At 36.1% G+C, this 12,853-nt stretch overlaps 1 long non-coding RNA gene across 1 annotated transcript; it reads right to left on the bottom strand.

The window, feature by feature from the left end:
* Nucleotides 1-9,987: 9,987 nt before the first annotated feature.
* On the bottom strand, nt 9,988-11,980 carry LOC145941806 (uncharacterized). Its single transcript, XR_014426220.1, has 4 exons — nt 11,893-11,980; nt 10,823-10,863; nt 10,455-10,722; nt 9,988-9,999 (listed from the first exon to the last, which is right to left on the bottom strand). It is a non-coding gene; the product is annotated as an uncharacterized LOC145941806 (long non-coding RNA).
* Nucleotides 11,981-12,853: the final 873 nt, after the last annotated feature.

Here is a 12,853-nt window from a genome sequence, read left to right on the forward strand (position 1 = left end):
CAGACTTAGACGGCGGCAACGCGCATTAAAAGTCGAAATTACTTGCCGAGTTGATCTGGAGAACGACGAGTAGCTCTCGGAGGCATTTAAAGCGCAATAATAATTCTTTGAAAAAAATGCTAGATATATTTATATATTTTTTTTCAGAGATATTTAAGCTCCCACGAGCCGATATCCTCGTGGGTGCGATAATGAAGATGTCGTTGGTAATTGCTGATGCATCAAATCGTGTTGCGAGTAACGAAGAAGCCGATCTCCCGCCTGTCTTTTCCGTTACTTGATGCGCTGTTACAAATTGGTAATATCGCTCGTTATGCTCGCTTTGCCCGCGCTTACATAGAGATTGCACTTGGATCGCGTGCGGAGAAAAGAGGAAAAGAGATAGAGAGGAGTGATCTTTTAAATAAAGTTAATAAAATCTATAATAATCTCGCGTCTCTATAGTTTTTAAAAATGCACACAAGCTGTTTGTTGTCGTAAACTAAACCGCTTTTGTGGGAATAATTTTCACACAAGTTTGGCGCTGTCCCCATTTTTCGAGGGATATGATCCGTAAAGAGAAGATGTTGCGGGAAGAAAAACGTCCACGACCCAGAACCCAGAAGAGACGCGCATTCCTTGCCGACGATGTGCAAAAAGACGCGACGCCGGTCGGATACTTGAACCAAATGTCGAGATAAGTAACGACAGGATTAAGAACCCTCGTCTGATTCGAGTATGAGCCAATAAACGAGATGCGATGAAATCGAAAGAAATTATTGCTTATCTACTGTGAAGATAATTGACTCTCACACTTGAAAAAGTATAGATGAAAGCAAATATACTGAAAAAATTTATGAAAAATTCTTAAGATATTAAAAAATCGTGATGGAATTATTACTAATATTGGTGGACGAGAATAATTATCTTGTTTATGAAAAGAGAAAAGGAAATTCGATATATCGATTGTGAATCATTCTATTGAAATAAATAATATGATGAATGCCAGCCACGCGACCGCCAAGTTCGCTATCTTGAAAAGGTTCTTATTCTCTTTTCTCTTTCTTTCTCCTTCTCGTCCCGCCATCTTCCCGCGCTTTCCTTCTATGGAATGCCGATGGCTATCTCGCATCACTTCCACCCCCTTTCAAAAGAGAATCTCTTCTTCGTCTTTCCCTGGTCTCTTCAAGGCTCGTGATTTCGCCTTTCTCATCACTTCGAGTTATTTCTTTTAGAGTCTGTTTATAATAGCCGAGATAATCGCCTGAGATGGGTGCATCTCCCCCCGAGCATCCATCTCCTCGTCCTCCTGTTTCTGCATCAGCGGTGGTAAGATACGTAGCAATTGAATCGACACTTGAACCTTATGTAATTGACGGAATAATGTATTTTTTGCTGACGGTATTAAGCAGAAGATCGCGCATCGATGCTGCTTTTGCGGTCGGTAATTGTTACTTAATACATTATGGCTGTGAAGGGAAACGAGTTTCGGCCCTGGTAAATTTAAAACTACGCTATTTTTTACTGCTCCCAATAATCAGGTGCTAAAGAAGACTTTGGACTTTAATATCGCAGATGTTGCACGGAGGTTCGATATCTGTAGTTGGCGTTACAACGATTGAGAGAATGATTTATATTTAAATTTCTTTCTATATATAAATCGAAAACAATAATAATTATTATTTAAATGTACCAAGCTTATTAATATACCTAATAATAAATTCAATTTTAAATAATATTTTAATAATTTTGCTTATCATCTTTGTCTGTTTTCTTCCTCGAAACAGAAAGTTGCAAACTTTAAATGGATTAAATAACCAAGGGGGCGAGATTGAGGGGGCCAGGGAGGAGAGAGGTAAGTGCGATGGTGATATACATCCGGTGTGTTTCAAACTTTCTGTTAAAAAAAAAACCTAGAAGAGAATCGAGCGCGATTAGTTCCCATCGCTAGGAGCTGCAGCGGCAGCGGGACCAGCAGCAACTTCTTGGGTTCCCATCGAACCCTGTTCTCCATCTTTGTCTTTACTATATTCGCCGTGCAGTCGATCCCTTTCTCGGGCAGCAAAGAGCGAGGCGGTGTATCGTGAAATGCGCTTCTGGGGCGGTGGCGGTGTTTTATTTTCTCGACGTGCGTTGCACACTGACTGCAACAGTGTTGCCCGTCGAAGAAGAAGAAGAAGAAGAAGAAGAAGAAGAAGAAGAAGAAGAAGAAGAAGAAGAAGAAGAAGAAGAAAGAAGTAGGGACCTCGTGCGCGCACATATAAGACGGGATGGACGGAAAGTGAGAACTCGGTGAACGTTACGCGGCACGCGAATTATATAATAAATGTGCATACATGCATTCTGATTGTACTAATGTAATATTCACGCGCACGCGAATAAAAAAATAGGATGACTCGAGGTATGTTCCAAAAATTAATTTCTCGCGTGATGATCATATCGATTAATACGCGAGGCTCTAAAAGGCTCATTTTGTATATGTACAATGTATAAAGTTACGTTATTGTATGGTCTTTTTTCAGATGATATCAAAAGTTTGTTTGTTGTTGTGTAGTTTTTAATTAAAATTGTTTTCTTTATAATAAAAATTATCACATCATCAATCTCATCACTTTCTTTCCATTTGGAGAAAGGTGTTTTTCAATTTCTTTCTCTCATTTTATTTAAATTAAATTTAGTTTAGTTATTATAACATAATAGAAACGAGTATTATAATATATGGTGTCATAGCTATAATATTCACAGTAGTTATTCAAAATAAAAAACTTATTATAAAAATGTAACATGAGTCAGTGCAATTTTGAACAAGTGTAATCGTGAGGTATGAAAATTTATTTTTAAAAAAATATATATATACCACACCTATGCTCCAAATTAAAATTATCGTGGAAAAACGATGAATGTGTAATTTCGCATAAATTGTCTCAAAGTCATGAAATGACTTTGCGCGAACCTATGCTAATGTTACGTATGCATACATCGTGTCCATGTCACATTTGACCCCGTCTTATCGTGAGTGGAAAATAACAGAACGTATATCTATCTACGAGTCACGTGCGATGAGTGCGCGATATTTGCGTCCCGACCTGAAAGGAATGCACCTTGCGTCGTAGCCATTTTCCGTGACACGCAATCGTATTTCTTCGCGTATCACGCGTATGTGCAATGTGCATCGACGGTGGATGCCGAGAAACATGTACAACGTACGTCGACCAAGAGATTGGGCCGACACACCATCGGTTATCTCTTTGTCTCTACCGATACTTTACGTCCACGTTTGTGCTCTTCTCCTTCTCTCTCCTCATTCCCGCAACGTTGTTTCATTCACGAAACTGGTTGCGGACACGTCGGCCCATTAAGAGCGCAACCGCAACCGCACGCACGCGTATCAAAATTGCGGCATTCTTAGAAGCACGGTAATTGGCACAAAGTCGCTAAATTACCGCCGCGTTTATCTCCCGATAATTTACGGCGCGCCGCGCGTTTTCGCCTTCTTCCCCCTTTCGGTTATCAACCGTCCCGCATTTCGTGAATTACGATAACTTTGATCGTCACCCGCCTGGCCTTGATCGTTAAATTTTTAACGCAATTATTTTATTTCTCGTTGTCCCGCTAATAAAGAAGATAAAGATAGCGCGAATCGCTATATATACTCAAACGCAAAATAAATTGCTGCTTATCGCGAGGAAGGGGCCCTCTCTCTTTCTCTCTCTGACTCTGCGCAGAATCCAATTTATGATAAAGACGGCGTTCGAAAATACAAGAACGAGAAATTTAAAGGATCTGCAAGAAACCGCGGGCAGCAGCACACATATAGTATGTGGCGCATTGCGTTCCGACGTGAAATTACATCTTGTCTCTATCTTTTGCACGCGATAAATACTTTAATATCGCGCGCGGGGCCGCATTTAACTCGTCGAACATTTTGCCTGCCGACGACGCGTAATTACGTTTCGCGGAGTATTTTCTGCTCTCGTCGAGAGAAGAGCAGAATCTGTAACAAACGGAGAACACGTCTCTCTCCCCCTTACCCCGAGTCACTCCTTCGTTTTCTCATCTTCTTGCCACTGCCTCTTTGACGCGCAACGGTGTTTCCATCGAATTCCGCATCCAACAAGTAACGCATGCATTCCCGCTAAATGCCGTCGTTGGATGCATTTGGAAATTGAGGCATTCCCGGAATTATGATAATTGGCGACTTCCCTGAGCGTCTCAAATTATCTTCGTTTGTCTGTCGACAATTTGTACCGGCGCGTATACGTAATTCCGCTGCAATACAATGTGCAACTGCATACGTCCCAAAAGTATGTATTTCTCGCGTGATTACCAACGTTACCCAGGAATTTTTTTGACCCGTTACTTTGTCCAAAAAAAATCTGTCGTGAAATAACATTCGAAGATCAACTCAAATGCAATTATCTCAAAATATATGTGTCTTCCTCTACATATGTGCAAAGAGTAGCTTACACAATCTATTAATTGGCAATTTTTTGTTACAAATTCTACTTGTAAAATATGATGAATATCGTGTGATGAGCAGAACACGCGCGATCGCATGCAACGCAGTTTAATACAGTATATATTTGACGAGCGCAAATTTCTTTCGATAGCGCAAAAACACCACTCGGATACGCATTAACTTTTATACCGAGATGTGCATCCTCATATGGATGCAGAAAGTCGAGCGAAAGGATGAAACGAGTCGCCTACCGGGCGATTTCCCCGAGGCGTCCGAAAAGCTTTCACGCGAATGAATGATCGATCGACGATCGAAGACATCGAAGCTTAAATTGATTGCCGGCCCCTCATTCCCGAAGAGATCAGAGAGCCCGCTCTTTCCTCTCTCAAGCCGCGTGTGGCCTTACGACGAAGATTACGCGGTTCTTTCCGAGACAATGGAGCAATTTCACAATAGAGAATCTTCATTGAATTCGCAAAGACTCTGTCGAATTTTGTCTCCTTTTGGATCGACTAAATGAATCCATGCTTCGGCGTTCAATCTAGCTTCCATTAGCGACTACAATCTCCGCTTCAGCGGGGAACGTGTCATTATTATCGAGGACACAATGTCGAATAGTGAAGCCATAGAGTGCTTTTCTCTCGGCCAGAATACTTTCAATTTGCCGCTGCCGTAAATTGAAAACGCTCTTCATCTCGTCGGTAATCGGTGACGCGAGACGCAAAATATCGGATCGGTCCTCTTTTCATGAAACTTTTTTATACAGAGACATTTAAAATTATTTTTTATTAAGAATCTATGTTTTTTCATCAATTTATTCTCAACTTTCGTACCCTGTCATTTTTTCATTCTTGTAAATATTTTTTGAAGAATGTTAGGCTTGTTTTTCCGACAATTTCCGACACCGACGAGAGTGCAATCCTGCGCGCGAAATTCCACTCGCTCGCGCGAGTGTCCACTCTCTTTTTCCATCGAGCTGGTCGCGAGCTATCTCCCTCCTCTTTGCGGTGTATCATTATGGACTCGCGTGCGCTGCCCCCGGTCATTCTCGTCTCATCTTTCGAGCTGGATGCTGGATTCCTCATCTCCCTCCTTCATTCGCTTCCGAGATCGCACACGTGTGCGTGTGCCCGTTCGCTCTTCTTTTTTTCGGCACCCGTGGCGAACGCGGCCGACGTTCGCCGACGACGACGCCAGGTATGGGAGAGGCGCAGGTATATCGGACGCACCACGTCTCTCTGATCGAACGATCGCCCGTACCGCCGATCGATCTTCCCGTCGCGGCAACAACCGCGCTTCTCTTTCGATAGCGCCGTGGAAATTGATGCGATACACTTACATCGCAGAGTTAATCGCGCTCTCTATCCCAGAGGAGAGATTGAAATGTGAAACGGATAGCATTTGCACTAAACGTTGCTTTGATTATGCCCTTTGATTCGGATGCCCTGACCCTTTTAAGGCCTTTTTCAATTTCATATTCTCGCTATGATTCTTTTGTTAGAAGGAGCATCTCTTCATCGAAAGAACCTGTCAGTCATCGACCTTGACATCTCCTTACATTAACAAGTAATTATTCTCTAATATAATAATATAATAAATTTTTGCTAATTATAATAATATAATAAATCCTTGCTGTTCAGCATATTCAAACATGTTTTTCTTTGTATGCTAAGAAAAAAAAGTGGATACTCTACAGCTATAGTAAATCATAAATAAATTGATATAAATGTTTGATCGCGTTTGATAGATTTTTATTCGTTGCAGAAAGTATATTTAATCCGCGATCGCGAATGGACGCGTTCGTTGTATCGAAAGTCACGAGGAACCAATTCTAGAAAGATTCGTTTGGATAGGAAATAATGGGGGGACCGTTTCCCTTCTCTTCTTATGTACCCTATTTGTAAAGTGCACCGTTGCATTCGGCAGCGGCTCGAACGACGTTAGGTCGATACATATATATATATATATATATATATATATATATATATATCTGATCCCGATCTCCTCCTTTATCTCTTCGACCCTCGAGAAATACGTTCGGAGATCTCCCGAGGATTGTCGATCTCTTATTCGCGGACGCACCTCAATCTCTCCTCTGCGAAAATCGATCTTCCGTCTCGCTACCAGAGGCACACGATCGACGAGTCAATTGATTCGCTCCGCATGACCGACATGGAAATGACTCGTCGCTAAACATCAAAGTGGAATTGATTATAACCCGTTAAGAGAATTTGCAAGTCAAGACTCGCAGAATTTTAAGTAAAGCATATCGCATCGTTTTTAATGCAACCGTAATGCGAATAATATTTCTTAGAAAGTGTGCTATAATTATTTATTTACCTGACACAAAGCTCTTTTTTCTCTAGAATATAGAGAATTATTATAGATATATATATATATATATATATATATATATATATAAAATGCAGCAGAGATCAAAATTGTTTTAAAAATAACTAGTTCAATTTGGATGTCAATTTCAGTGGCTCATATAAATGTTGTATATTTAATTTTGTTTTTTATTCAGAATAATAATAAAATATTTATTATAATCTTTGGTAGTAATAAATTAGTAGTAATTTAGTAGTAATTTATATAAGTAGTAATTTAGTAGTAATAAATATTGTATTAATATATTATTAAGTGTCATTATTATTTTTTGAAAATGAAAAGTGCTCTCGACGTTTCCCTCAGAATGACTGATTCGATTAGAGAGAACCTCGTTTGTGACCTGACAACCAAATAGACTCAAAGCTTCTCATCTCGAGATTTACAGAATAATTATCAAATAATCGCCGGTTTTTTCGGAACTGACGATCGAATTAATTTCGGTGGATACTCCATTAGCCACGCAAAAGAACGATGCCTCTTTGGTTCTCGTTAACAACACCGGAGTGATGCTAGATTCGGATAGGAAGCGCAGGAACACGTCCGAGATCGTTTTCAGCGATAAATCGAGTGCGACTCGACAGTGCGCCGAGAGAAGATAAACGTAGAGACTTCAAATACACATGCACATATACATATACACCCCTGTGCTATACCATCTTGATAATAACCGCCACCCCGCTGTTAGACAATTTGACAACGAATTCGTCTTCCAGCTCAGCGCAAGCTGGCTTCTCTTGTTCGACTCGTTAGCATTACCCTATAACGAGTTTTATACAAACCGCTCTTATGTTTAATTAAAGCTCGATTTAACGGCTTCGTTGCATTCTGTTTCATGCTTTTCTAACAAAATAACTTATTTGGAAAAATGTCGATAAAATCTAGTAGTCTGTCAATAATCCGCATAGATAATGTTTGCACCTTGTCAATGTACCTTCAATAAAATTTAAGACTATTTAATTCAAGAACAAAACTATTGCATATAATAGAATAATAAAATCAAAATTATACATTCAAATAATTGCGAGAGTTCATACGTCATTGCTGAACGATATATTAGTATTCATATAAAATTTAGATCACGCGCCGGGATGATTAAATGTACAAGTACGTAGTAATAAACGATTGATCGTCCAAATAGCATCTATTATTATACCAAATTGTCACTTGTCGCTATGGTTTCGAGAAAAACGACGGATTTAAATTTAAATTTAAATGACCGTGCAGGTGGATCGGCATACAGAAGCGACGCTTTAATTACGCAGCGATTTATGCAAGGTCACTTGAAGTAAACAAATTAAGTATCCATAATTAAGTACTCGTTATTGACGGATTTTCCATATATATTTGCTCGCGAGATTCAACAAAATAAATGCGCTGTGCGCGCTTCACAATTATTATCGCGACTGCCGATTTATTTTAAGTTGACTCGATTAGCGAGTCCGAGATTGAAGAAGCTCTATCGGATCTTCGAGACCGATCGTGTCGCGCTTTCGATGTGTAAAACGATAAAAATGACGCGACAGGAGAGAGCAAGATGGAATGCATACTAACGCGAGTCAGCAGGCAATTTGCGTATATGTCAAGAAAATATTATCGGCGCGCCCGTATTTAATACATAATACTTTACGACTGTCCTTTTTTGGTGTAGCTTGCGCGACGATCAAAGACTAATTATCATGATTTTAATTAACGAACGCTTCGCTTGTTAAAATCGACGAGAATTTCCGTGTCCGCAACATTTTCTCGATTAATTTTTATTCAATTCGCGATCGAGATCGTTCTATCCTTATTGGTTTTTGAAAAAAATATTAATATCTCTGAAACTAATATCTTAAAATATCTCTGATAATCTACAAAGCAACTTTTCACTTGTTAAATATATCGCAAATTTTATACAAAAACGTAAAATTTGACGTAAAAGATATAAAAATTATCTGCTTTATAATTGGAGAAATCTGTTGAATGCCGAAAATAAAGTACAACTTTATAATCATATATTTTAACAATTAAAATAGTTACAATCGATCGTGTAGTTGCAATAAATATATTGCAATCTTTGTTAATGTCAACTATTTTATAAATGTCAATTGTTAACGCATAAAAATAATAAAAGAGGACAAATTGAAATGTCGCGGGAGAGAAAATTAGATGGAAACGAGGCTGGAGAGGTGCGCAAACCGCGTTGTTTTCCAGAGAATGGAAGATGGACCAATCGAAATAATGAGGTAGCGATGCCCTGCCAATTTTCCGAGGGTTTGGGAGTGTAATTACCGAGCAAGCGAAGATAAAGAATGGTACGAAAATCGGCTGAGAGAGAACGCAATAGACAAAAGCAGAAGGGCAACTCAAAGAGGATGACCCTGGGCAGAGGATGCGGGCGAGAGAGAATATTATTATCCTTTAATCATTAAATACATTACACAGAATTTATCGTGAATTAATTAAATGCCGAAGGATTCTCGCCACTCTAAAGCTGAGTGCCTACATGAAATTTAACATTTAATAAAATAAATCGCCCATCCCTCTCTCTTTCTTACGAATCGCTCGCCCGCTCCTCATCTCTGCTGAAATTTCGGCCACCCTTCCTGCCTTGCGTATGTCTCTCTCGGTGACCCCCCTGTTTATTTTATATCGCTCGATAAATCATTATATCGGCGAGAAACTCAGAAATTTATCAGAGTATCTATTATATAGCATATAGCCGTCAATTATAATTTGAAATAGTAATTTAAATTTTAATAGTACATACACATACATCAACAGAAACAGATCTATAGCAATAATTTCTTTTTTAAGAAATCCTTTAAGAAATATAAGAATATAATGGGCCAATTTCTTTTAAGAAATATTTTATCATTTTACATAGGAAATTTTAAAGAGTGCAACACTTGCGTTTTTGTGCAGCACAAAATGCAGTAACAATTATTGTTTCACAGGAATTTGTAATCGTATATATACATACGCACATAAGTAAAAATTTTCAATACATTCAAAATAAAGAGTTTTTATTAAGTGCTTGGCGTATATTTTTCACTCTTAAAAAAATTATTTCATTTATGATTTTAATATAAATATTTTTAAAAAATATTTACTTCCTAAATTAGCCCATTAAAAAATAAATTAAGACTCACCGGGACGACACACAGCAGCGGAGTTGTGCACATGTTGATCTGCAAAATACAAATATTAACGAATTATAAAACAATGTCTAAAATAATTAATAATTTTAAAAATAATAATTACATTAAATATTAATTAAACTTTTTATTCAATTTTTTTTATTATTTTTTTTTATATTCAATCTTTATTTACTAAAATACTTAAGAAAATGTTACGCACAAAAAATGTTTTTATAAAAATAATTTTTCTTAAAGATTAAACTATTATAAAATATATACAATAAATAAAAATCAAAAATTTGTATATAAATAATCAAATAATTAAAAAATCTTGAACACAACGCAATTCCAAAAATATATATACATACATACATATAAAAAAATATTAATTATTGTAAATAATTTATTTAATATATAAAAAAAATAAAAAACATTATGTTTGTTTGTTATATTACACAATAACAAAAAACGGATCGTTAAAATAAATAAACAATTAATTTACTCACCTCTCGGTTGCTCCGCTATTGCCCGATGCCTCCCCGGGCCTCCTCCTCCTCTCCTATTGTTGGTCGTCTTTCCTTTGCTGCTCTTTTACTCGTAGCACTCATATGACACTCGCGAAAACACGGTTAATTACGATTACGCGTAAAAATCAACAAATGACAATCGCACGACACTTTGTACGGCACTCCCGACGAAGATTTTACTTGCATGCAACGCGCATTTTATTATTATTTCGACGGAAAATAACACGGAAACTATTTGCTCGGCACTCTGAAATAAATCAAATTTATTAATTATTATTATTAACTATTATATTTTTTAAAAATATTTTTTGTGAAATTAGCCCGTTAAAGAATAAATTAAGACTCACCGATATGATGTTCAGCAACGGAGTGTAGTGCACATGTTAATCTGCAAAATACAAACATTTACAAATTTTAAAGCAATATTTAAAACAATATTAAAACAAATAATATTTAAAAAAATAATTATTAGGCTGACTAAATTTTTTATTCAATCTTTAAACAGATATTTAAAAAATATTATAAAAAAAATTATATAAAAAAAATTTTGTACAAAAATGTACAGTTTTTTTTATAGATTTTGAAATAAAAAATTAATAATTAATTTATTATTTACATAAAAATGTCATTTTTATTTATTATATTATTTATTTATCATATTATATAATATTATATAAAATATTATATAATTATTATATAAAAGAAATCTTTTATATAATATGTAATGTAATAAGTACCTATATTAATATAATAAATGATAATCTCTCCTTATATTTTTATGTAAATAATAAAATAATTATTAATTTACAACACAAGAATGTTGAGATCTTTTAGATGTATCTATATAAAAATATAAGAATATGTGTATTACACATGTGTATACTACATGTTTTGTCCTTCTTATTTTTAAAAACTTATATATATTTCGAGACATAGAAATCGAATTCTATTGAAAAAAAGTTGTCGCTTTCGTTCTATTTTTTACTACATAAATATTATTTTCTTAACAAATCTATAAAGTACATAAAATATGCAAGTTTTAAAAAAAGCTAGGCTAGGTTAAATTCGTAACTTAAGCAAGCGAGAGAGAGAGAGAGAGAGAGAGAGAGAGAGAGAGAGAGAGAGAGACAGAGAGAGAGAGACAGAGAGAGCATAATATAATTATGATCATAACGATTATATCATTAATCACAACTGATTCCGTTTCTTTGATGCATAATGGTCAATGATTATGTTTGCGTTCCAAAAACAACAAAGTTATTTAATGTAAATAACCACTCGACATTCTATAGACGAGCGCGTAAACATCTAACCTCCGATTCCGTTCGAGCTCTATAGAATCGTAATAGATATCATAATTGTAACTAAAATCTTAAGTGTAGCGATACAAGTGACTTTTATGATTGTAATATCTTACCGTAATACAATTACGATGATAGTAATTCTTTCAATATAATTGATTATTTCTTCGACTTTCATAATGCTCGATCACACCACACCCCACCCCACACCACAAGTACAATGAAAATAGCCGCGCGACACACAGCTGATTCAGCGTCCTTGCCGTCCTTGCGCTGCAGCGCTGCAGCGCTGCAGCGGTCCGGTTCCGAGGTTCCGCTGGTTTAGAGACTAGCGCGCCAAATGTTGCATGCCACATGCCACTAGTTCAAGCGGAATCGGACCACTGCAGCGCTTTAACCTTTAACCCACTGTCAGAAGAGAAAAGACTTGTCTCCGTTCATTTCTAGTGTGTGTCATTATTTTCATTGTGCTTGTAATGTAAATATAATAACAATCGAACATTGTAAATGTCGAAGAAAGAGAATCAATTGTGATTAAGTAATTACAATGATCATATAATTATATTAAGGTAAGATATTACAGTTATACAAATCACTTATTGTCTCATTACGATTTAGAATCTGAATTATACAATTTTACTGAAAATAAAGATCTTCTGGAAATGACTGTACAATATTAGAAATATCAAAAAGTATCATATTATCACAATTGATTATATATTTCTGCGCGACAGTAGAATTATCGTATTATACATATGATATATATGTGATACATATGATAATATCTTTCGATAAAGTCCATCAAATTCCATATATATAACCATAATTCCAACTATTGTATCAAACGTATATTAATTAAATTAGAGAGAAATTAAATTATTAAGAAAAAATAAATATTGCCTCCAAGTATATAAGAGAGTGGTCAAGAATATCGAATAAAATATTAAGTGTTATATATATCTGTATATCGTTTCGATAAAGCAATAATTTCATTAAATAAACTATACGTGATTGTACATTTAAACATTACTAAACAAAATTAATAATTATTTTACTATTTACATACAAATGTGACTT

Source organism: Prenolepis imparis, unplaced genomic scaffold, assembly GCF_030444845.1.
Source record: "Prenolepis imparis isolate NDT839.2.m4 unplaced genomic scaffold, iyPreImpa1.0 SCAF_10, whole genome shotgun sequence".
NCBI lineage: Eukaryota > Metazoa > Arthropoda > Insecta > Hymenoptera > Formicidae > Prenolepis > Prenolepis imparis.